Genomic DNA, 25562 nt, shown 5'->3' on the forward strand with positions numbered 1-25562 from the left:
TAATTAAAATTCCAGCAAGTTATTTTGTGGAAATTGACTGATTATAACTTTTATATGCAGAGGCAAAGACTCAGAGTAGTTGGCATAATATTGAGGCAGAAGAACAACGTTGAAGAAATGACACTACCCGACTTTAAAACCTGCTATAAAGCTGCAGTATTTGAAACAGTGTGGTACTGGCAAAAGGATAAACAAATAAATGAATGGAAAACGATAGAAAGCCCCAAAATGTACTACATAAAAATCGTAAACTGATCTTCGACAGGGACCAAGCTCATACAATGTAGTGAAGACAGACAAAAGGTGCTGGAACAACTGATTATGAACATGCAAAAAGGTAAAACTAGACACAGACCTTATGCCTTTTACAAAAATTAGCTCAAGATGTGTCATAGATGTAAATATACAGCACATAACTATGAGACTCCTAGAAGATAGCATAAGAGATGACCTAGATAACTTTGGCTATGGCAGTGATTGTTTAGCTACGACACTGAAGACATGTTCCATAGAAGAAATAATTGACTAGCTGGACTTTGTTAAAATTAAAAACTGCTAGTCTGAAAAATACAATGTCAAAAGAATGAGAATACAAACCACATATTAGGGGAAAATATTTGTAAAAGACATATCTGCTGAAGGACTTGTTTTCTAAAATTTGCAATGTCTTCTTTAATAGTCAATGAAAGGAAAAGAATGCAAAATACTAATGAAAAATAGACTCTAACAGACACTTCACCAAAGAAAATATACATATGGCAAATAAGCATACAAAAAGAATCTCTACATCATATATAAAATGTGGGTTAAAACAACAATGAGATATCACTGTATCTTTTGGAATAACCAAATTCAAGAACACTGATCATACCAGGTGCTAAGGAGAATGTGCAGCAACAGGAACTCTCATTCATTATTGGTGGAAATACAAAATAGTACAACCACTCTGAGACAAGTAGGGAAACTTCTTACAAACTAAACGTACTCTTACCATGTGATTCAGCAATCACAATCCTTGGTTTTACCTAAAAGTGTTGAAAACTTATATTACACACACACACACACACACACACACACTCAGATGTTTATTAGAAACTTTATTCATAATTGCTGTAATTTGAAACTACCAAGAGATCCTTCAGTAGGTGAATAGATAAATAAACATGGTACATCCAGAAACCAGAACATTATTTACTACAAAAAGTTAATAAGCTAATAGTCCATGAAAATACATGGGGGAAATTTGAGGGCAAATTTCTAAGTGAAAAACCCAACTTGGCACATACTGCATGATTTAAACTATTTGGTATTTTGGTATACTGGAAAACAAATAGTAAAAAGTCAGCAGTTGCCAAAAGTTGGTGGAGGTAATGATGTATAGTTAGAGCCCAGAGTGCATTGTATGATACAAAAATGATTGACATATTTGATTATTCAGTCATCCAAACCTACAGAATTCACAACACGAAGAGTGGATCCCTACATAAAGCTATGAACTTTGGATGATTATGATATGTTAATGTAGGTTTATCAATTTTAATAAAATGTGCCATTCTTGTGGGAATATTAATAATGTGAGAGGTTGTGCATATATGGGAGCAGGGACAGGATGTGGGGAGAAAGAACCACTCATATATTTGGTGGTGGGGTTGCAAATTAGTGCAGTCACTCTGGAAAGCGGTGTGGAGATTCCTTAGAAAACTTGGAATGGAACAACCATTTGACCCAGCTATCCCACTCCTTGGCCTATACCCAAGGACTTAAAATCAGCATACTACAGTGATGCAGTCACATCAATGTTCATAGCTACTCAATTCACAATAGCTAGATTGTGGAACCAACCTAGATGCCCTTCAATTGATCAATGGATAAAGAAACTGGTGTATATACACAATGGAATATTACTCAGTCATAAAGAAGAATAAAATTATGGCATTTGCAGGCAAATGGATGAAGTTGGAGAATATCATGCTAAGTGAGATAAGCCAGTCCCCAAAAACCAAAGGACAAATGATCTTTCTGATAAGTGGATGATGATACATAATGGGGGTTGGGAGGGAGGCAAGAATGGAGGAAGGATGGATTTTATAGAGTAAAAAGAGGGGTGGGAGGGGTGGGGGGAAGGAAAAATAACAGATTGAGACAAACATCATTACCCTATGTATATGTATGATTACACAAATGGTATGACTCTATATACAACCAGAGAAACAAGTTGTACCCCATATGGAAAATCTTTGATCATTCCTCTTAATTTTACTGGGGACCTAATACTGTTCTAAAAAATATTTTAAACTATTGCCTAGAGTCACTTCTGCAGAATTAAAACCTGTTATTTAGGACAGATTTCTTCCTTACCTATTCTGATTTGAGCTTTGCATAATTACGAAGGTCAAAATTTGACTTTCTTCCTTTTCTGAATACATCTCTTCTAATCACATTTTTGAATAATCAGAAATTTCCTAAGCTGTTGAGTGACAAAATCAGTTCTTTTCTGCTCTTAATTGATATCCTGCTCAAATTTGCCCATACTTATTCCTATCACATCCTTCACATAAATTACTACCTTCTCAATTTATTCAGAGAGAAACTGGTTCTTAGTTTGCTATGTAAACTAAAGAAATCTTACTAAATGAAATAAATTTAAGCAAAATTGTTATTGGCTTAATTTATTCCCTCTTCTGGAATATTTGACTCTTCAAAAAGATGCACCTCCTGAGTGTTCCTTTGCAAAAATTAGGTGTGATTGCAGATTGTTTTTGTTTGTAGGTCTTTTTGATATATTGAACATCATACAAAGGTGTTTGTGCACTAACATTGCTGATGTGCATCTTTACTTCTACTTTTCCATCTATGACCATAGGACCTACCAAAGTGGTATATTACATATATTCAACAAATATTTGTTGAATTTTATAAGCATTAATAAAATACTTCCTAATTTCTAGTAAGAAAGCCATGAGATCCACAACCCTGCAACTGTTACAAAACAGAGCTCTTTCAGTATCTGCTGGTAAGAAAGAACAACAGGAATGGGTAAAATAGGTGCGTAAAGAGGGAAATGAAGTCTGAAATGTTTTTTACAATGCCACTATTTATTTGTATATTACAATGGTGCCAGTCTGGGAATGCATTTATGTTTGTGAATTTTACAGAATCATGGGAGGTAATGAAAACTTTGTGAAAGTTAAAGGCCTTCTTTACATAAATATGCCTTCAACATTAGGGGACACTTACGGACATTTTATGGGGCCCATGAAGCTTTATAGACCAGTAGGTCTATAAACTTGATATTAAATTCCAGATCTATTGTAATCTGAAATAGAGCTTATAGATGGAGTCACTGAAGAAAAGGAAAGTCTGTATTATTATCATTTTCCAGACAACAGAAAGTGATTCTGCCCTTAAAAATCTTTATTGAGTCAGGCAGAGTGGTGCATGCCTGTAATTCCAGCAGCTCCAAAGGCTGACACAGGAAGATGGTGAGTTCAAAGCCACCCTCAGCAAAAGAGAGGTGCTAAGCAACTCAGTGAGACCCTGTCTCTATATAAAACACAAAATAGGGCTGGGATGTGGCTCAGTGGTCTAGTACCCTTGAGTTCAATCACTGGTACCACCCCCTAAAAAGAAACTTTATTGCGCCTTGGAAAAGAAGACTGTGGTAAATGAATTGTGATTTCTATAGCATAGCAACAATTAGAGTTGACAGTGATATTTCATATATGTGCTGTTCTGTGTGGTTGAGTGAGCTGGTATATAATGCCATAAATTTAGTTCTATTTGATTCACAGAAAATGCAAATTGATATTTACCTGATGGCTAGTTTGCATAAAGATGATTCAGGATTTTTCATTTATATTAATGAGTATTACTGACTCAAATAAGGTCTTGGAACTGACAAGATGCAACCTGAAAGCTACAGCTTGCAAGGAAAATAACAGAATTATGCAGAGATGATCCCCATGTCCTTAATTCAACTTTCTTGAATAGAGAATATGTACTCTGTTAGTGATCCTGTTGAAGGGCAATAAAGATTACTGTGACCCAATTTCTCTCAATGTCTAACTATTCCTGCAAGATGTAGTAGGAGACAGTTGAATTAAGTTACATAGCTCCAGGCAAATTATACATTGATAGATGTTCTTTTGCTGAAAGTCCAATCTATGCTCAGAAAGGTGAAGTGGTTAATATTTAGCTATTTGAGTAAAAAGGTTGGAATTTCACTGAAGCAATTAAGAAAAACCTCATTTATGCACATTCCATTTAATATTTAATACTGATTCATTTTCACAAGGTAAGACAATCTGAACTATTTCTGTGATTTGTCCAAATAATCTCAGAAATCCTAGCAGAAGTCTTTCTTGGGAGAACTTAAATGGGTAGTTCCCAGTAGGATAACATGGAAGGAAAGTCTCTTCTCCAGGACTAAGTTCTACTGGAAACTGTGGAATGTAATCTCTAGCAATACACCTCAACTTAACTTCCCTAACCTCACTACTATAAGGTCTAAAGCAAACACAATATTAATGCACATTTTAAACTTTTAGGTGAATGTCCAATTTGCCAACTACCTCATATTTTCTTTAAAAATTCAAGCCAAGCAGAGATGCCAAAAGATAAACAAACTATTAATAATGAACTTTGTGTGTATGTTAGAAGTAAACTTAAGCACTGACTTTCAAATTTTTAGATAAAGTTTTTATTTTTTTTAATTTTTGCTTTATGTTAGTTTTCATATAAGTGTAAAATACTAAGGAGATATCTATTTGTCCTCATGAGAAATACTTTGAAGTTATCATCATCTAAAATAATATGATAGGGGCAATTATTGAAATGGAAAATATACTATATACTACTAGCTAGCCAAAAATACATTATGAAAACAATATGTTTTAATTATGTGGATCTATGTGGATAAAGTGCTAAACACACACACAAGAAAAATAAAACAACCTCTGGAAGTATATGCAAATAAAATGATCAACATTAGCTTAATCCAATAGAAAAAGTTATTTTTATTTTTATTTTTAAATTTATTTTGTATAATTTTAAAGAGAAATGTATAATCATATTATAGCTATTGACAAAGGGAAATATTCTTTGTTCCATTAATTTTACCACCATAATTTCTTATGTTCATCGTAAATCTTTAATATAGAATGATAAATAACATTGTAATCGAAAGTATTTTCATTTGATGCATCTTTAAAACTTAAAGGTCTTGAAAGTTGAAATTACCCTGCAATTTCAACTATGTGATTTTTAAGTACACTACTTAGAAAAAAAAAAATGCATGAAGAAATGCTCACAACCATGATTTCCCACAAAGCAAACACATCTGAGTGCCCATCATCAATAACAAGTATCTCAGTAGTCACTTCTCAATGTCTTCAGTTGTAACTGATCCCCCAAACTAATCACTCTCCAAACTCCCAGGATCACAGAATTGTACACAGATGAAATCTTGCACAATAGGCTTTTTAGCTCAAGAATATATCTATGAAATACAGCCATGTTTTCACACCTAACGTATTTCATTTACTTTCATTGCTTTATGGTATTTCTTTATATGCTACATTTCATTTTACCATTGCAATACTGATAGCTCTTTATTCCTTTTAAATTTTTTCTTCTTAAAATAGATTCATTGATTTATATGTATATATATATACATATATATACATATATGTATATGTATATATACGTTTATATGTATATATATACATATATACACATATATATGTATATATATACACATATATATATGTATATAATATATATAATGATATATATATTATATATATAATGATAACATATATATATATATACATATATATATATATATATATATATGCGAAGTCATGGTCCCTATGCTCTTCTTCATGTGATACTGTCAAACATTCTCAAAAGTAATAATATAATATGCTTTTTGCATTAATCACCTTTTTGTCACTGTGACCAAAACACCTGACATAAACAATTTAGAGGAAGGAAAGTTTATTTGGGGCATGGTTCAGAGTTTCAGCCCTTGGATGACCAAGTTCGTTTGTTGCTCTGGGCCTGAGGTGAGACAGAACATCCAGGCGGAAGGAGATGAAGAAGAACTGTGCAGCTTGTGGAAACCAGAAGCAGAAAGACAATGAGCAGGGAAATATAAAAGCCCCCAGGTATATTCCCAGTGACCCACTTCCTCCATCCATACCCCCACCTGCCTATGGTTAATACCCAGCAATATATTCAAATTATTAATCCTTCAAATGGGTTAATCTACTAATTAGGTTATGACTCTCATAGTCTAATCATTTCACTTCCTGTATTAACACGGGGGCTTTGGGGCACACCTTATATCCCCACTGCAACGTCTTAGCAGTATCGTGTGAAAGTTCCTCAGTTTCTCCAGCATTTTGGTTTAAATTATTATTATTGTTATTATTATTATTATTATTATTATTATTATTAGCATTATCAACCATTCTGGAGGGAGTGTATAATTCTTTTATTGGATTTTCTTTGTTAATTCCCCCTTGCTCTGAATGGAAAATCCCTGCATTTAAAAGGATCACTTTTAATGACACCTGCTACAACATCAGATAATGTTTGTCAACTCTTAAGTCAAGAGAATTCCTGTCTTGATACTAAACAAATCACAAAATCTTTCTCTAACATTCCACACCGGTAGTAGGTCACTACACATGGACTAGTTTCACTGAAAATGTAGGGGCCATTTCAAGCTCACAAATCATCAATGTCCGGGATAAATTAACATGTTTAGTTTTATATACACAGCACAGAGTATCTCAGAAAAAACATCAGTCTTAATGTTCAGAGAAGAAATGCACTGTCATCATTTATTTATTGTTATAAGCAACATGACTAGAAACAATACATTTGTGTCTAACTAGTCTTAAGAACTTTCCCTTATAAAATTCAAGGTGGGACTAGGAATTTCCTAAGTTTCCTAATGATTGTAATGATCTATGATGTTATGTGCAATAAAATTTGTATTTATCTTCTTTACTGAGATCTAGGAATTAGAATTCTAGTGTATTTTATAGTATGAACTAAAAGGCTAAACCTAATCATAACTAGAATTGAATGAACTTATATATGTCTTCTGACAATGATTTTATAAGAACAAGTGTTCATGTAATACTTATTATGTGGCAGCCCTTTGGAATGTATAGTGTCATTTTATCTTTCAATCAATCCTGGAGATAGATATAATTATTATCCATGCTTTGAATATGAGTGAACTGAAGAGCAGAGAGCTCTGGTAACATTCCCATATTGTCATAATTCACACAGGGCAGAAAGGGTCTTTCATCTCAAACAGCATGACTTTAGAGCTTGTGGTCTGGTAAACTAACAGGACCAAACCACATCCTCTCAATGATGGAGACAGAAAAGTGTTAATTTGTATTGATATTAGTAAGCCAGCCAATTTTAACCAACCATTAATTTTGTATTTCTTTACCGGGATTCCCCATGATTTATTTAATTAGACCTGAGTTTACTTCTTTCCCACTGCCTAGAGCTCTAAGTGAAGCTATGACCAGGGCAAACCATAACTCTTAATCCTCATATCGGCAATTCTTCCCATGGAGAGAACTGAAATTCCTTTTTTCCAGTCCTATAGTATCTCTGCTTATATACTTATGCATGAATTTGGCTTGGCTATTGAAGGTTTTTTTTCTTTTCTTTTCTTTCTTTTCTTTCTTTTTTTTTTTTTTTTTTTTTTGTTGTTGTTGTTGTTTGTTTTGGGGCTGGCAATTAAGTCCAGGGCAAGAGCTCTTTATCACTGAGCTCAGCTTCCAGCCCTATTGGAACGTTTTGCTCACACACATTTTTAACTCTTGGACAGATCATACATTCTTCAACTTAATAGTATCACAAGTATTTTTGCAATTTCAGAGCCTATTTAACTCATGTATGGCACATCCCTAATCACATTTTCTTTTTGCCCTCTGCTAGAAATGCATAAATAGATTATAGTTAATGTGGTTTTCTTTTTGTTCAGCATTTTTCTTACCTAGCTTGCTAGCAAGTTTTCTTTAACAACAAAATCTGGCATTGAAATAAAGAAATCTAAACATTAGATGCACAAAACCTTCATGATCATAAAGATCTGAACCTGAAAGTTTCAGGGAAAAAAGAAATAAAATTAATATGTTTAATAGGGATTCAAATCAGTAGCCAAAGCAAACCCACCTCTTACATAATCAAATAAATAGTTCCTGAAGAAAAATTGGAACTACCAATCCCCTGAAATGTTTGATAAATAAATATAATATTGTATGAAAATGCAAGATGCCAAGGGTCAGAAGAACTATAAAGTGGACTTGTCAGTGCTGAGAAAGTATGAAATTATTCCCTATGTTACTAGTATCATATGCATAATCTTTCAAATTTGGGGGTTTTGTTTGTTTTGTTTTACTTAAACATTGGGGTTGGCAGCACATACAAAGTAATTACCAACTGTTTTAAGTCTGTTGAATAAAATTTTTTAAATATATATATATTTATATATATATATATAATTTAATATATATATATCCTATCACAGTTAAGAATAAAGTATACAGAGTTAAGGAAAGATATTGAACCATATAAAAGTAAGGTATTTCCAAGAAACATTTAATCCTCTAGCCATTTTTCCTCAAATGGATTTTAAAGTCACCATATAGTATTGTTTCAGGCTGCTTGCTGTTTTTTGGTTTTTTAAGAAACAAATGGTTAAATTTCTCTCAGTATATTCTCAGCTTATCTTAGTTGATTCAGTCTTTTTTAGGACATTTTGACAGGCATTCAGAAATCCAAATTTCCAGGTTACTTCTAAGTTCTGTCTTTCATTCTAGACCCAGGGGATGACCACCTAGACCCATTCCAAAAATGATGTTTGTATGACCTTGGGCACTTCCATGCATCATGCAATTTACAGGTCAAGCAAGTCACTTACTGCTTTTATAAAGTCAAGAAGAGAGAAAAGACATTTCTATCATTCCACAGTATTGCCCAGAAGATTTAATATTTTTATAAACCTTAGAAAATACTACTGGGGTTGAGCTAGGAAGCATTAACAACAAGAAAAAAAAATAAACAACTTATTGTTATGCAGCTGCCTATGGGATTTAACAAAATCACAGATTAAGTAAGTAAAACTGTGTTAGGTTGTTGTTCATGTAATAGATTAAATCTAAACCTCATATTTCATCATGCAATTGTAACAGAGAATTCCCTGTAGGTGCCATTTTGTGAACAGATATAAAAGAGTGGATAAAAATGTGCACTGCATAGAAGAAATTTAGGAAAGTAACTAGGAGGGCATTTGGCTATGTGGAGGCTAGTTCAGGTGGAAGGAAGTTGAAGGAATTGTTGATATGGTGATTTTTTCTTCCAAGTAATTGGTGACAAGGTCATGATTAGAACTGATAAGACGTGGTTTCATATAGGTGCAATGTCTCCGCAAAATCAAGGCAGATGAATGTTCATTGTCTACCTACATAGACAGAGTTTCTGCCCAGGGCTCTGGAGATGAATGGATGGGACAAAACCTGCTCTCAGAATCTGCAGTGTGTGGAAGGATCTTGGACTAGAGTCCCACAACTCCAGCATCACTTCCTAGCACCATGCCTATTCTTGCACTCTGACCTTGAATAAAAGGCTCAACATTTCTGAACCTCGTTTCCTCAACTAGATAATGAAAATGATACTGTATGTGCTTCAGGGTCCTTAAAATACTAGAAATAATATTTGTAAAGATTTGCCATACCATGGTACATGACCTTGATCAGTTTTCAAATAAATGCTTATTCTATAATTATTGGAAAAGTAAGACAAGAAACAAATTAGAATTATTCCAGACAGAATGAGTTAAGTGAACTTTAAAATGTAATATACAACATTAAGCATACAAACTTTATACTGTCTGTGCTTTCATGATTTAAAATCAAAGCACTTTAGGATCACAACAAAATATACTTCTCAGCCCCATCATCCATCTTTCAGTTCAGGTCACTCCTTTGGGAATGTGGTCTTTTTCTCTGTGATGTATTTTTTGTTCTTATCTATCCTCATATTATTCCCCTGTGTTTAGTTATAAAATAAGAAATCTCAGAATGTTTCATTATGCACCGTGATATTTATCATATTCCTAGTAAAAGATCATCAAACCATACCGTGTGAACACCTTATTTTTCTACAGTGACTGACATTAGTCATATTTTTCTCCTATTCGTAAATATTAAAAAGGGGAGAAACCCACACTGTCACCACTGACACCTTGACTACAAAACCAGTTTTTATTTATTCATTTTAAGATAAATTGCATAATATAAAAACTGGCTAAGTCCTTTTATGCATCTTTTATCTTGCATACTTAACAAAAAACTATACAATTTCTTGAAAATACTCATTTCACTGTTGCTGCCTTTTTCAACAAACTGCATGAGAGCAGAGTTGAGAGGCTGGTGGTCAGTGTAATGGAAGTGTGCACCCCCATCTCCAGTGTCCACTGCCTCTTGAGTTACAGTATTATCAACATGACTGGATACACATATAAACTGATTCAGGGTCAGTGGTGAGCAGTTTCCCTTGATCATTAAAAGTCTGCAATTAACATGATTGGAAGATTGTTAACAAGGAGATGTAGGAAAAAATACATGGATAAAAGTAGATTTTCTCTTTTTCTTACCTGCCCTTATCTGATGAAGTGCTAAATATAGATTTGAGAATTATTTAGTATGTCAGAGTTCTTCAGAGATACAGAATCAGTAGGATATATCCATGAATAGATTTATGAGATGGGGTTTTTAAGGAATATTGGCTCATACAATTATGGAAGCTGAGAAATCCCATGATATATAAGCTGCAGAAGAAGGAAACCTATAGCCTGGCTCACTCCAAGTTGAAATGTCTGAGAACCAAAGGAGCTAATTATCTAACCAGTACAAGGTCAGAGGCTGTATGAGAGTCAGGGAGGCAGCAATAAAAGATCTAGTGTCCATAGGTCTCAGAGAAGCTGGAGTTCTGGGGTCCAATGGAAAGAAGGTGTCCCAATTCCAGAAGAGAAAGGGACAGCAAATTCTTCCATCTGCCTTTTTGGTCTCTGTGGGTCCTTGGTAGGTGGTACCCAATGAATAAGGGTGAATCTTCCTTACCTGGTTCACTGATTCAAATGTCATACTTTGTGGAAACAGACACACCTAAATAATGATGCTTGACCCAGGCACCAAGGTATCCTTAATCTAGTCAAGTTGATACATAAAATTATTCTTTCCATCATAACAAATTAAAAAATGGACTAATATAAAGACAATCCATCTTTGATTAAGAAACATCAGTTATTTTCTATAATATTAGGTATTATTTGGTCAAGTTAAAAACCTCTGTCATCACAGTATTTACATTTCCAGAAGTAAGTACCTAATTTCACATTTGTACAGTAAACTAATTTCATGTCCTTAAAGAATGCTTTATAGCAATAATTCCATTAAAAATCATCAATGATTTTTCACTACCTCTCAAATAACATAAATTTATGTTTTATATTAGATTCTTTTAGTTTTACTCTTTTATTTTTAAAATGATGTGTTCAGTTACCTGTTTCAACAATTCTACCACCTCATTGAAACTATTCTCTTCACTATTCTTTGAATATAGTCTATTCACTACTAATTAAAATCAGGGAAAACTCTTGCCAAGAATTTTTTTCATTTTCATTTTCATTTTTTCACTTCTACTTATATATATTGTCTTCTTAAATTCTTTCCCTGTTCTTTTCCTAGTTTTCTAAGTACCTTATGATTGCTTTCTCTTGGGAACTCAAATATTTCTTCTTCCCACTTCATCCCTAGCATGTACAACAATTTATTTTATCAAATTATGTGTCTCATGAACATTAGACTTATGCTGGGGAAACAGGAAGGAATAACTGCTTTTCATAAAACCTCTTAAATCATAAAAATATTTACACCACAAAGGGCTTATAATTTATAGTTCATTGTATGCCAGATATTTTACATTATTAAAAAATTTAGGCACTTTTTGTACTTACTATTCCTTTTTTTCAACAGCTGGAGGTTTTTATTTAATTTTTCTGGTTTTGTTTTATTTCATTAAGTTACTGATTGCTTGATTGTTCTGATAATAAATCATCTTATATGCAAATTACACATCATGTATTATAGCATACATGATTTTTATATCTTAAATGTAGTTTTCTTTCAGCTTTCATAAATGCATGCTAAGATTGGGGCATTTCCATCCACCTGGAAAGCCTATTTATTCCTCCTTTCCATTAACCTATTTCCCCACTCCAGAAGTAACTGCTGTTGAAACTATCAGCATAGATTAGCTTTCCTGATTCATATGCATAGAATAATTCCTATACTCTTTTCATGTTCAGATTTTTAAAACTCAACATACTATTCTTGAAATTAATACATAATGTTATTTTTTCTTTTTTAATATTTACAGACTGCATTCTGATTCATTGTACACAAATGGGATATAACTTTTCATTTCTACTGTTGTACACAATGTAGATTCAGACCATTCACGTAATCATACATATACGTAAGATAATACTGTCTATCTCAGTCTACTATCTTTCCTTCCCCTACCCACTCCCACCCCATTTTCCTCTACACCATCCAAAGTTCCTCCATTCTTCTCTTGGACTCCCCGCATCCCTGCCCCCCATTATGTATGATCCACTTATCAGAGTAAACATTCAGCCTTGAGTCTTTTGGGCTTGACTTATTTCACTTAGCATGATATTCTCCAACTCCATCCATTTACTAGCAAATGCCATAATTTTATTCTTCTTTATGGCTGAGTAATATTCCATTGTGTATATATACCACAGTTTCTTTATCCATTCATCGCATACAAAAACATATTAAGAAGATAGTGTACCACAATCAAGTGGGGTTCAGTCCTGGGATGCAAGGTCGGTTCAACAACCAGAAATCAATAAATGTATTTCATCACATCAATAAACTTAAGGTTAAGAATCATATAATTATTTCAATAGATGCAGAGAAAGCATTTGACAAAATACAACATCCTTTCATGCTCAAAACACTAGAAAAAATAGGGATAGTAGGAACATACCTCAACACTGTAAAGGCTATTTATGCTAATACATATTGTTGAATGCATCAGTAGTTAATTATTAATTGTTGAGTGATATTCCATATTGTGAATATAGAAGAATTTACCAATTTTCCTGTTGATGGATTGCATTGTTTCCAATTTTTGTTTATCATGACTTAAACTGGTACTTATCCATTTAAAAAACCACCAGTTAGCTGAGGAAACAGTCACATTTTATGCTCTCTGATATATATGAAAAGTTCTAGCTTTTTTACATCCTCTCCAATGTTTGGTACTTTAAATATATTTTTAAATTTCAGTCATTCATTTGGGGATATAGTGATGTCTTATATATTGAATTCATATTTTCCTAATACCAGCGATGTTGAGCTTTTTTTAAAAAAATGTGCTTATTAACTGTGTGCTTGTGCGAAGTTTTTTTTTTTTTCATTTTCTTACTTGTAATGATGAGAATATTATTTATTATCCAGTTGTAGAAGCTCTTTATGTATTTTAAATCAATTTCTTTTTCAGATATGGTATTGCTAGCATTTTCTCCTGGTCAGTGGCTTATCTGTTCATTTTCTTGTCTGTGTCCTTAGATGAATAGAGGTTTCTAATCTGATGAAGACATTGCTATGAGAATAATCAAGGCACCAGGATGTGACAAATAGCAGTTGGCCTCTTGGCCTTAAGTCTGGTGTGGAATTCCTCACGGAACCAGGGGGCAGGTTCTATATGTTAACCTATGCTTGCAAGAAATACAGAAAGTTAGATTATTAATGGTCATAAAAAGATAATGTTTTAGCCACCAAGGGCTTCTCTAACAAAGCACCACAAACCAGGTAGCTTAAAAATAGAAGTGTCTTCTCTCACAGTCCTGGAGTATAGAAGTCTGAAATTAAGGTCTCAACAGACCACGCTTTCTCCAAGGCTCCAGGGGAAATCTGTTTCATGTCTTTCCATTTGCTTCTGGTGTTGATGGCAATTCTTCTTGTTCCTTGGCTTTCCAGTCTCCATCTCACTCATCATGTGGTGTTTTCCCTATGTCTCTGTCCTTGCATGGCCATCTTACAGCAGTGCCACTTCTACTGGATCAGGGGCTCATCATAACCACTGTCACATCATATTTAATTTGATTTGCAATAAACCACTTTTCAAATAAGGTCATATTTTGAGATACTGGAGATTAGAATTTCACCATGTTCTTTTGTTTTGTTTAAGAGGGATACAAGGACTGAGGAGGTAGTTCAGTTGGTAGAGTGCTTGCCTTGCATGTACAAGGCCCTGGGTTCAATCCCCAGCACTGCAAAAAAAAAAAAAAAAAAAAAAAAAAGAGGAATACGATTCACCCCATAAAATATAGGTGATCATTTCATTTTCTATGCATTAGATTTTGAAGGAAATAGTAAGCTTGTTACTGTGGCAGGAAAGGTCTGTGGGCCATTGTGCTGAGAATTAACATTGAAAGTGTAAGATTTATAGTCATAAGGAGCCTGGCTTTGTATTTATTGACTTTGACAAACAACTGAACGGTTCCTGAATTTTTTTTTAAAAAGTTCTTTGTTAGACAATTATAAGGACCACTGACAGACCTCTTTGTCTTCAAGTTCTTCGTGGTTACCAATGCACACACTGTCACCACAGTTGGTCAATTTTGCTTACTGATCATGTGCTCCACCAGACCCACTCAGAGTCATACCTTCTCTATGAAGACTTGTCTGATTTCTCTGAGTAGAATTGACTGCTAGCCCTGGCATCTGTTTGTATACTCAATTTACTGGTTCTAACATAGCACTGATGAGTTTATAAGTGTCTCCCCAATTTCCCAGACTGCCAGTGGAGTGAGGGCAGGAATCCCATGACTCATCTTCACAAAGCACGCATAATGCCTGATACAGAGTTTTTGCCTAATAACTTATGGTTAAATGAAAACATTGATTGAGAGAGGGAGTTAAAGAGGAACACTTTGAAAAACTGGTAGGTCAACTGATTTGTTTTATTGCACATATCTCATTTTATTAGGAAAGAACATAGTTTTAGAAGTCAGGTCTCTTGAGTCCTGTAATCCAGTTATTTCCTACTAAAACATGAAGCATAAAAGAAACAGAGTTTGATCTACTCAGCAAAAACTTTCAAAACTCTTAAGAATTCCTTTAAATTGATAGAATCCTATTAATGCAATAGATATTTAATTATCTGTAAATATAGCAGCATTTCATTTTTCTGCTTTATAGCACAAGTATTTCTATACTTTGTGGATATATAAAATTAATCTGTTAGATTATAGAATCATGGAGCTGGATGAGTTTCAAGTTTATTTAATGTAATGCTTTAAATTTAATGATATAAGTACACAATGAAAATTATTTTAAAATGTGACAGTTTTTTCATTTTGATCTATCAAATAGGTCACATTTTATGAGTAATACCATAGCACTGATTCATTCCTTTATGACTGAAGTACTTCACTTCTTGTCATTAATTCATCTATTTAGGAATTGTTAATAGACTTAAACATGTTTTAAAAAACTAAATTATCATTTTTTGACGAATGCCCCAAAGATGTGACGGGTATGTATTTGTTAGTTGACATATTTTTGTCATCCAACCTCATTTAAAAAAATTTTTATACTAATTGTATTGCTAAGGTCTTGGCTCACCTTAAGCAGTTTCCTGATGATCATTTTCTTTGTTGTTTCTATGATACAAAGGTCGCCATCATTCATTCCTTGCATTCTGTTTATAAGGGGCTTAATTTAGGTTTTTACTTTGGGTGCTTCATTCCATTCCAAAGATGAAAATCCTCTCTATGAAACAAAATTTGTAAGTCATGTATTCCATTTCAGGGACTTTAAGATCACACACACTTTAATTGACTGTAGAAGACAACCAATGATCCCAAGTAGATGGTGTCTTGCCTCGGTTTCTACTTTCCTAAGCCTTACATGGCTACAAGACCTGAAGAAGTAGCATATTTTCAGAGTCAGGAAGCAGCTCTCTACTACCTGGAGAATTAGCATAGTTTCAGAGTCAGGAAGCAACTCTCTACTACCTGGAGAATTAGCATAGTTTCAGAGTCAGGAAGCAGTTCTCTAATAACTGGAGAATTAACTTAGTTTCAGAGTCAGGAAGCCTTTATACAAAAATTTACTTAGAATTTTGAAACCACCTAACTTTCAAAATTATTTATCCCTGTTCTCACAGCCACTGTTACAAAATGTGAATTTTACAATTTGTCTATTATCTCTCACTTGGGCACTAGGTTTATCATTGTCTACCTCTTATCTTAAGCTCATTTCCAATTGTTAAATTACATCTAGACATTCATGCTCTCTCATTTATCCAGCAACAACTTTTCTTACTCTCAACCTTCTTATAGAAATCTTCTATTTTCTATTTAACTTTACATTAACTAAAACTTTGTTTTACATTGAATAAAGAACTCTTTGGGGATCAAAGGACAACTACTAAGGAATACCAGCCACCAAGGCTTGGAGTGAGTATATTATTCTCTGTAGTTCTCCACCATTGCTTTCATTCCACATTGCATTTCCTTTCCTACAGGACCATATATGTACCCCAACTTTGGACTAATTGCAAATATAACCTCCAATGTCATTTCTACTCCAAGTCTTTCAGTTATTTCCTGGCTTCTCCCATTTACCTATTCACTGTAGGCCCTAAAATGTCACATTCCAACCACTCTGTGACAGCTCACTGGCACCTTTCAACTTCATCTCTCCATCACATCAGTGCTATAAAAGCCCAACTATGGATAAAGCCAGTAATCTGGTATCTCATTTCCCATAAACGGATTGCTTAAATGCAAGAAAAATCATATCATTTCCCATTCTATTTCATAACTCACTGGCCTCTGCTTAATCTGTAAGATTCCCAATACAGATTTCTAAAAGCATTTGTAAGATCAGAACATTCTCCTCTCATTTATAAAACATTATGGTAAATGTACATATTAGTTGACTTTCTAGATGTGGGGGATAGTCATAATACTTCCTCCTCTTTCCCAAATCCTTCATCACAATACAAGGGTACAAGTTTATCTTGTGCAGTGTCTTCATTTTTTTGCTTATTTTGTTTGTTGTCCTCTAAGAGCTGTATAAATTGGCACTTGCCTAGCATGCAACCAATTCTTCCTCTGAGATTAAGGTCTCCTTTTTACTTAAATTATTTTTCCAAAACAAATTGTGTCTACAATTATGCTTTGAACTGCCATTTGGGGACCAGTAATTTCAATTTCTCTTTCTGTAGTCCAGGTATTCTTTAACATAGAGAATCGGATATTCTTTAACATAGAGAACTGCATGTTGGACATCTCCATTTGGATGACCTGCAGGCATTTAACTTGCAATATGACTAACACTAAACTGATATTCTTGTTCTTAGAGAGTTTTTTCTTTCTCTGTTCGATTTGCATAAAACACTGTTTTATAAGATTATAAGATTCTTTTGATTTCAGAACAGAACACATTGACAGATGAAAGGCAGATTCCTTCATTGCTTGTAGTCAAAAATGAGAGAATGCTGCCCAGCTGGGCTATGCAGTTTTATGTGGGGACAGAGTGACAGCAAGGTGGTACTGTAGAGGTTGGTTATGGTGGTAGGATTAACTATGATTTGAGGGCCCCTTGTGAATTGGTTAGTTTGAATAATTTTAGAAGTTCTAGGGCAAAGAGTCAGCCATTAGTTGTCTGGTAATTGGCCCTGGGGAGAGTAGGGTTGGTGCATAATGACTCAGTGTGTGACAGCTTGATGAGGATGTGGTTGGAACATGAACTTAATCACATGCTCAAGAAGGCAAACTCGAGTTTTTCAAGATGGCAGACTAGAGGGTGGCTGCATTTCATGTTGCTCCAGGATGCAGGATTCAAAAGAGGAGATAGTGAGAGACTTGGGACTAACTCAAAGCCGCCGGGTGAGTCTCTCCCGTTGGGGAGGCGTCCCGGATGGGGCGGTAGCCCAGGAACGCAGGGAACTTTGTGAAGTAGAGTTGCTCGGCGAGACGCCCCTCCCCACCCGGAGCGGTAAACATGGACAACTGGGATCATCATAGAGGAGGCGGCTCAGCACAGCGCTTGGACTTGGAGCGACCACTGGGGCTCCGGATGGCTGCCTGAGGAGGAGCTGCGTGGCGAGCTGTTTGGACGCAGAACGACCGCTTCTGAACACCAGGGGGTTGCCCGGAGGAAGAGGAGGAGCACGGTGGGTCACTTGGTCTAGGAGTGACTGCATCAGAGCTACAGGCAGTTGCCAGAGGAGGAGCTGCGTGGCGAGCTGTTTGAACTCAGAACGACCGCTCCTGAACACCGGGGGGTTGCCTGGAGGAAGAGGAGAAGTGCGGCAGGTCGCTTGGTCTAGGAGTGACTGCATCAGAGCCACAGGCAGTTGTCAGAGGAGGAGGCGAGTGGTGAGTTGTTTGGACTCAAAGCAACTGCTCCTGAACATCGGTGGCCTGCCTGGAGGAGGAGCGCGGTGGGTCACTTGGTCCCGGAGCCACCGCTCCTGAAAACCCGGGGGGCTACCCCGAGGAGGAGGAGAAACAGGGCGGGTCACTTGGACTCGGAATGACTGCCTAGGGCTACGGGTGGTTGGCGGGAGGAGGAGACGCGAAGTGAGTTGCTTGGACTCCTAGTGACTGCGTTGGAAACCCGGCCGCTGTCCAGAGGAGGAGGTGTGTGGCAGGTCTCTGGGTCTCGGAGCTATTGTACGGGGTTCCAGGTGGAGGCTCAGAGGAGGGGCAGCATAGCCAGGTGATTAGGTGCAGAGCAGGGTCCCAGGACCGGCTTCTTGGTGGAAGAGCCACACAGAGACATGCCTAGGGGCGGAGCGAAGTTTCCAGGACTGCGGGCAGATTCTCTAAGGAGAGGCAGCCTAAGGAGACTCGTATGCGAAGGGTGAGACTCCCAGGCCCAGGAGGTAGGTCCGGGCCCCTGGGAACGTTGCAGAGAAAGACAGCCAAGCCCAGGCAGGTAGTTGTAGATTGAGTGGAACCTCTAGGAGGGCAACTGACCAGCGAGATCTCCCCACCGGTGAGTCTTCCCCGCTGGGTGAGGTTTTCCCACAAGGATGGTAAAACCAGAGACGCAGGCTCAAACAGGCCTTGCCTCAGCCCGCAGCCTAGTTCCCCTTTGGATGACCATTGGTCAACACGTGGAGGCAACTCTGCCCACTATCAGGGAATATACCCCACAAGAGGATCACCAACCCTAGAGAGGCAGCTTCCTTGTGGAGCACGCCATTAGCAACTTCCTCCAAGACTGCAGGCTACTGAAGGATAAGAGGGGATATACTAGCAATCTTCACGGACAATATAAGTCAATAGAGGAAATCTGCAATATCTTAATGACCCACTGATTTCTGAACAATATGAGAAAACAAGGGAAGAAAATGCCCCAAACAAATCTAGATGTTACATCAATAAAATCCAACGACAGCATGGCAGAAGAAATGACAGAAAGGGAGTTCAGAATGTACATAATGAAAATGATCAGAGAAGCAAACGAAGAGATGAAAGAGCAAATGCAGGCATTGAATGATGAGATGAAAGAGCAAATGCAGGCATTGAATGATAGCACCAATCGACAGTTAAAAGAGCAAATACAGGAAGCAAAAGATCATTGCAATAAAGAGTTAGAGATATTGAAAAAAAAACCAAACAGAAATCCTTGAAATGAAGGAAACAATCAACCAAATTAAGAGCTCCATAGATAGCATAACCAATAGGATAGAACACCTGGAAGACAGAACCTCAGATATTGAAGACAAAATATTTAACCTTGAAAACAAAGTTGAACGAACAGAGAAGATGGTAAGAAATCATGAACAGAATCTCCAAGAACTATGGGATATCATGAAAAGACCAAATTTGAGAATTATTGGGATTGAGGAAGGCTTAGAGAAACAAATCAAAGGAATGAACAATCTATTCAATGAAATAATATCAGAAAATTTCCCAAATCTGAAGAATGAAATGGAAAACCAAGTTCAGGAGGCTTATAGGACTCCAAATACACAAAATTACAACAGATCCACACCAAGGCACATTATAATGAAGATACCTAACATACAAAATAAAGACAGAATTTTAAAGGCTATGACAGAAAAGAACCAAATGACATTCAGGGGGAAACCAATACAGATATCAGCAGATTTTTCAATCCAGACCCTAAAAGCTAGAAGGGCCTGGAACAACATTTTTCAAGCTCTGAAAGAAAATGGATGCCAACTAAGAATCTTATACCCAGCAAAACTTACCTTCAAATTTGACGATGAAATAAAATCATTCCATGATAAACAAAAGCTAAAGAATTTACAAAAAGAAAGCCAGCATTACAGAACATTCTCAGCAAAATATTCCATGAGGAAGAGATAAAAAACAAAGAAGCAAATCACCAAAGGGAGGAATTATCCTAAAGGAACTGTCAAATAAAGGAGGAACCAAGGTGTGTCAAAAAATAAATAAATAAAATTTTAAAAATGAACCAAATGACCGGGAATACAAATCATATCTCAATAATAACCCTGAATGTTAATGGCCTGAATTCATCAATCAAAAGACATAGACTGGAAGATTGGATTAAAAAGAAAGATCCAACAATATGTTGCCTGCAAGAGACTCACCTCATAGAAAGAGATACCCATAGACTAAAAGTGAAAGGATGGGGAAAAACATACCATGCACATGGACTCAGCAAAAAAGCTGGAGTACCGGTCCTCATTTCAGATAATGTGGACTTCAAGCCAAAGTTAGTCAGAAGGGATAAAGAAGGACATTTCATACTGCTTAAGGGAAGCATAAATCAGCAAGATATAACAATCATAAACATCTATGCCCCAAACAGTGGCTCATCCATGTATGTCAAACAAATCCTTCTCAATTTTAGAAACCAAATAGACCATAACACAATAATACTAGGTGATTTTAACACGCCTCTCTCACCACTGGACAGATCTTCCAAACAAAAATTGAACAAAGAAACCATAATCTCAATAACACAATCAATAATTTAGACTTAACAGACATTTATAGAATATACCATCCAACCAAGAGCGAATACACTTTCTTCTCAGCAGCACATGGATCCTTCTCTAAAATAGACCATATATTATGCCACAAAGCTAATGTTAGCAAATACAAGAAGATAGAGACACTACCTTATATTCTATCAGATCATAATGGATTGAAGTTAGAAATAAATGAAAAAGTAAAAAACAGAAACTACTCCAACACCTGGATATTAAACAATATGCTATTATATGATGAATGGATAACAGAAGACATTAGGAAGGAAATTAAAAAATTCTTAGAGGTAAACGAGAACAAAGAAACATCATATCAAAATCTCTGGGACACTATGAAAGCAGTACTTAGAGGAAAATTTATTTCATGGAGCGCATTTAATAAAAGAAGTAAAACTCAAAAAATAAACGACCTAACACTACAGCTCAAAGCCCTAGAAAAAGAAGAACAGAGCAACACCAAAAGTAGTAGAAGACAGGAAATAGTCAAACTCAGAGCTGAAATCAACGAAATTGAAACAAAAGAAACAATACAAAAAATTGACAAAATAAATAGTTGGTTCTTTGAAAAAATAAACAAAATTGATAAACCTTTAGCCACACTAACAAAGAGAAGACGAGAGAAAACCCAAATCACTAAAATTCAGAATGAACAAGGAATATCACAACAGACACGACTGAAATACAAAACATACTTAGAAGCTATTTTGAAAATCTATACTCCAACAAAATAGAAAATTTCGAAGACATCAACAGGTTTCTAGAGACATATGAATTGCCTAAACTGAACGAGGAGGACATACACAATTTAAATAGACCAATTTCAAGTAATGAAATAGAAGAAGTCATCAAAAGCCTACCAACAAAGAAAAGTCCAGGACCAGATGGGTTCTCAGCCGAGTTCTACAAAACCTTTAAAGAAGAGCTCATTCCAATACTTCTCAAAGTTTTCCATAAAATAGAAGAGGAGGGAACCCTCCCAAACTCATTCTATGAAGCCTATATCACCCTGATACCTAAACCAGACAGAGACACATCGAGGAAATAAAATTTCAGACCAATATCCTTAATGAACATCGACGCAAAAATTCTAAACAAAATTTTAGCAAATCGCATACAAAAACATATTAAAAAGATAGTGCACCATGATCAAGTGGGTTTCATCCGAGGGATGCAAGGTTGGTTCAACATCAGGAAATCAATAAATGTCATTCACCATATCAATAGACTTAAAGTCAAGAATCACATGATTATTTCAATAGATGCAGAAAAAGCATTTGATAAAATACAGCACCCCTTCATGCTCAAAACACTAGAAAAAATAGGGATAGTGGGTACATTCCTTAACATTGTAAAGGTCATCTATGCTAAGCCCATGGCTAATATCATTCTAAATGGTGAAAAACTGAAAGCATTCCCCCTAAAAACTGGAACAAGGCAGGGATGCCCTCTTTCACCACTTCTTTTCAATATCGTCCTTGAAACTCTAGCCAGAGCAATTAGAAAGACCAAAGAAATTAAAGGGATACGAATAGGAAAAGAAGAACTCAAACTATTCCTATTTGCTGATGATATGATTATATACTTAGAGGAACCAGGAAATTCCACCAGAAAACTTTTAGATCTCATAAGTGAATTCAGTAAAGTAGCGGGATATAAGATCAATACACATAAATCTAAGGCATTTTTATACATAAGTGATGAATCTTCAGAAAGAGAAATTAGGAAAACTACCCCATTCACAATAGCATCAAAAAAAATAAAATACTTGGGAATCAATCTCACAAAAGAGGTGAAAGACCTCTATAATGAGAACTACAGAACACTAAGAAAGAAATTAAAGAAAACCTTAGAAGATGGAAAGATCTCCCATGTTCTTGGATAGGAAGAATTAATATTGTCAAAATGGCCATACTACCTAAAGTGCTATACAGATTCAATGCAATTCCAATTAAAATCCCAATGACGTACCTTACAGAAATAGAGCAAGCAATTAGGAAATTCATCTGGAAGAATAAAAAACCCAGAATAGCTAAAGCAATCCTTGGCAGAAAGAGTGAAGCAGGGGGTATCGCAATACCAGGTCTTCAACTCTACTACAAAGCAATAGTAACAAAAACGGCATGGTATTGGTACCAAAATAGAAAGGTGGATCAATGGTACAGAATAGAGGACACGGACACAAACCCAAATAAATACAATTTTCTCATACTAGACCAAGGTGCCAAAAATATGCAATGGAGAAAAGATAGCCTCTTCAACAAATGGTGCTGGGAGAATTGGAAATCCATATGCAACAGAATGAAACTAAACCCATATCTCTCACCATGCACAAAACTCAACTCAAAATGGATTAAGGAACTCGGAATCAGACCAGAGACCTTGCATCTTATAGCAGAAAAAGTAGGTCCAGAGATTCAACATGTCGGCTTAGGACCAGACTTCCTCAACAGGACTCCCATAGCACAAGAAATAAAAGCAAGAATTAATAACTGGGATAGATTCAAACTAAAAAGCTTTCTCTCAGCAAAGGAAACTATCAGCAATGCAAAGAAAGAACCTACAGAGTGGGAGAAAATCTTTGCCAATCATACTTCAGATAGAGCACTAATCTCCAGAATCTATAAAGAACTCAAAAAACTCTACACCAAGAATGCAAATAGTCCAATCAAATGGGCTAAGGAAATGAATAGACACTTCACAGAAGAAGATCTACAAGCAATCAACAAACATACGGAAAAATGTTCAACATCTCTAGTAATAAGAGAAATGCAAATCAAAACCACCCTAAGATTCCATCTCATCCCAATTAGAATGGCGATTATCAAGAATACAAGCAATAACAGGTGTTGGAGAGGATGTGGGGAGAAAGGTACACTCATACGTTGCTGTTGGGGCTGCAAACTAGTGCAGCCACTCTGGAAAGCAGTGTGGAGACTCCTTAGAAAACTTGGAATGGAACCACCATTTGACCCAGCTATCCCACTCCTTGGCCTATACCCAAAGGACTTAAAATCAGCATATTACAGAGATACAGCCACATCAATGTTCATAGCTGCTCAGTTTACAATAGCCAGATTGTGGAACCAACCTAGATGTCCTTCAATTGATGAATGGATAAAGAAAATGTGGTATATACATACAATGGAATATAACTCAGCCATAAAGAATGATAAAATTATGGCATTTGCAGGCAAATGGATGAAATTGGAGAATATCTTGCTAAGTGATATAAGCCAAGCTCAAAAAACCAAAGGACAAATGATATCGCTAATAAGTGGATGATGACACATAATGGGGGGTGGGAGGGGTTAGTGTTAGGGTTAGAGTTGGGGTTAGGGAGGGTGGCAAGAATGGAGGATGGATGGATTGTATAGAGGGAAAAGAGGGGTGGGAGGGGTGGGAGGTGTGGGAGAGAAGGGAAAAAAATAACAGAATGAATCAAACAACATTACCCTATGTAAATTTATGATTACACAAATGGTATGCCTTATGCCATGTACAAACAGAGAAACAACATGTATCCCATTTGTTTACAATAAAAAAAAATAAAATAAATAAAAAAAAATGGAAACAAAAAAAGAAAAAAAATTAAAAAGAAGGCAAACTGATTGTCCTCCACTAGGACCTCCAAACTGAAAAAACAGCATTGGGAAGAACATTTCATAGATAAACTGAAGAATCTAAGTCAGAGTCAAATACTTTATCCCCTTTATGATTCTATTATTATTTCCCCTCAAATATCATTTATATTCATTATTTTTCAACTCTACATAGTCTAACTCCAATCTCCTTGCTTAACTCCTTCAAATACTTATTCATATTGATAGTGAACTTTCAAGTTTATATATAAGATCATGTTTTTCTGTTCTAAAAATTATTCTCTGACTTGAAAAACATATAAAATGTCAGCCTATGAGCATTACAGGGAGTGTTGTCTACTTCCATAATTTTAATATCTGCTTCTCTGTTACTTCATAATGTCTAGTGTAGTTTACGACATAGAAAAAGAAAACAATAAATACCGAAGTAAATGCGTAAGCTGATTATAGCATGCCAATAAAACGATTTCTTAGATCAATTTTGTCAAGCATGGATCATTTTATTTACTAGGAAGAGAATAAGCCCTTTTGGATATGGTATGAGAATGGAAGTGCTTTACAGAAGGGATCTAGTATTTTTACAATACTTCCCATATTTTTGGTAATAATTATCGATATTTCATTTCACATGAGTACAAGTCTTATGTATCAAAAGTCTAACTCCAGTTTTTGATGTGTGACTGCAGATAGCCTTTAAGCATACTCTTCCCCCTTCCTCTTACACCCCACATCTGCATCAGTTGATACGAAGCTCTCTCTTTTGGTATCAGAATGGGATTCAAATGACATAGGACCCTACCCGCATGCAGGGACACTCGACTCAGT

The sequence above is a fragment of the Sciurus carolinensis genome, chromosome 7 (assembly GCF_902686445.1).
Source record: "Sciurus carolinensis chromosome 7, mSciCar1.2, whole genome shotgun sequence".
In the NCBI taxonomy this organism is placed as follows: domain Eukaryota; kingdom Metazoa; phylum Chordata; class Mammalia; order Rodentia; family Sciuridae; genus Sciurus; species Sciurus carolinensis.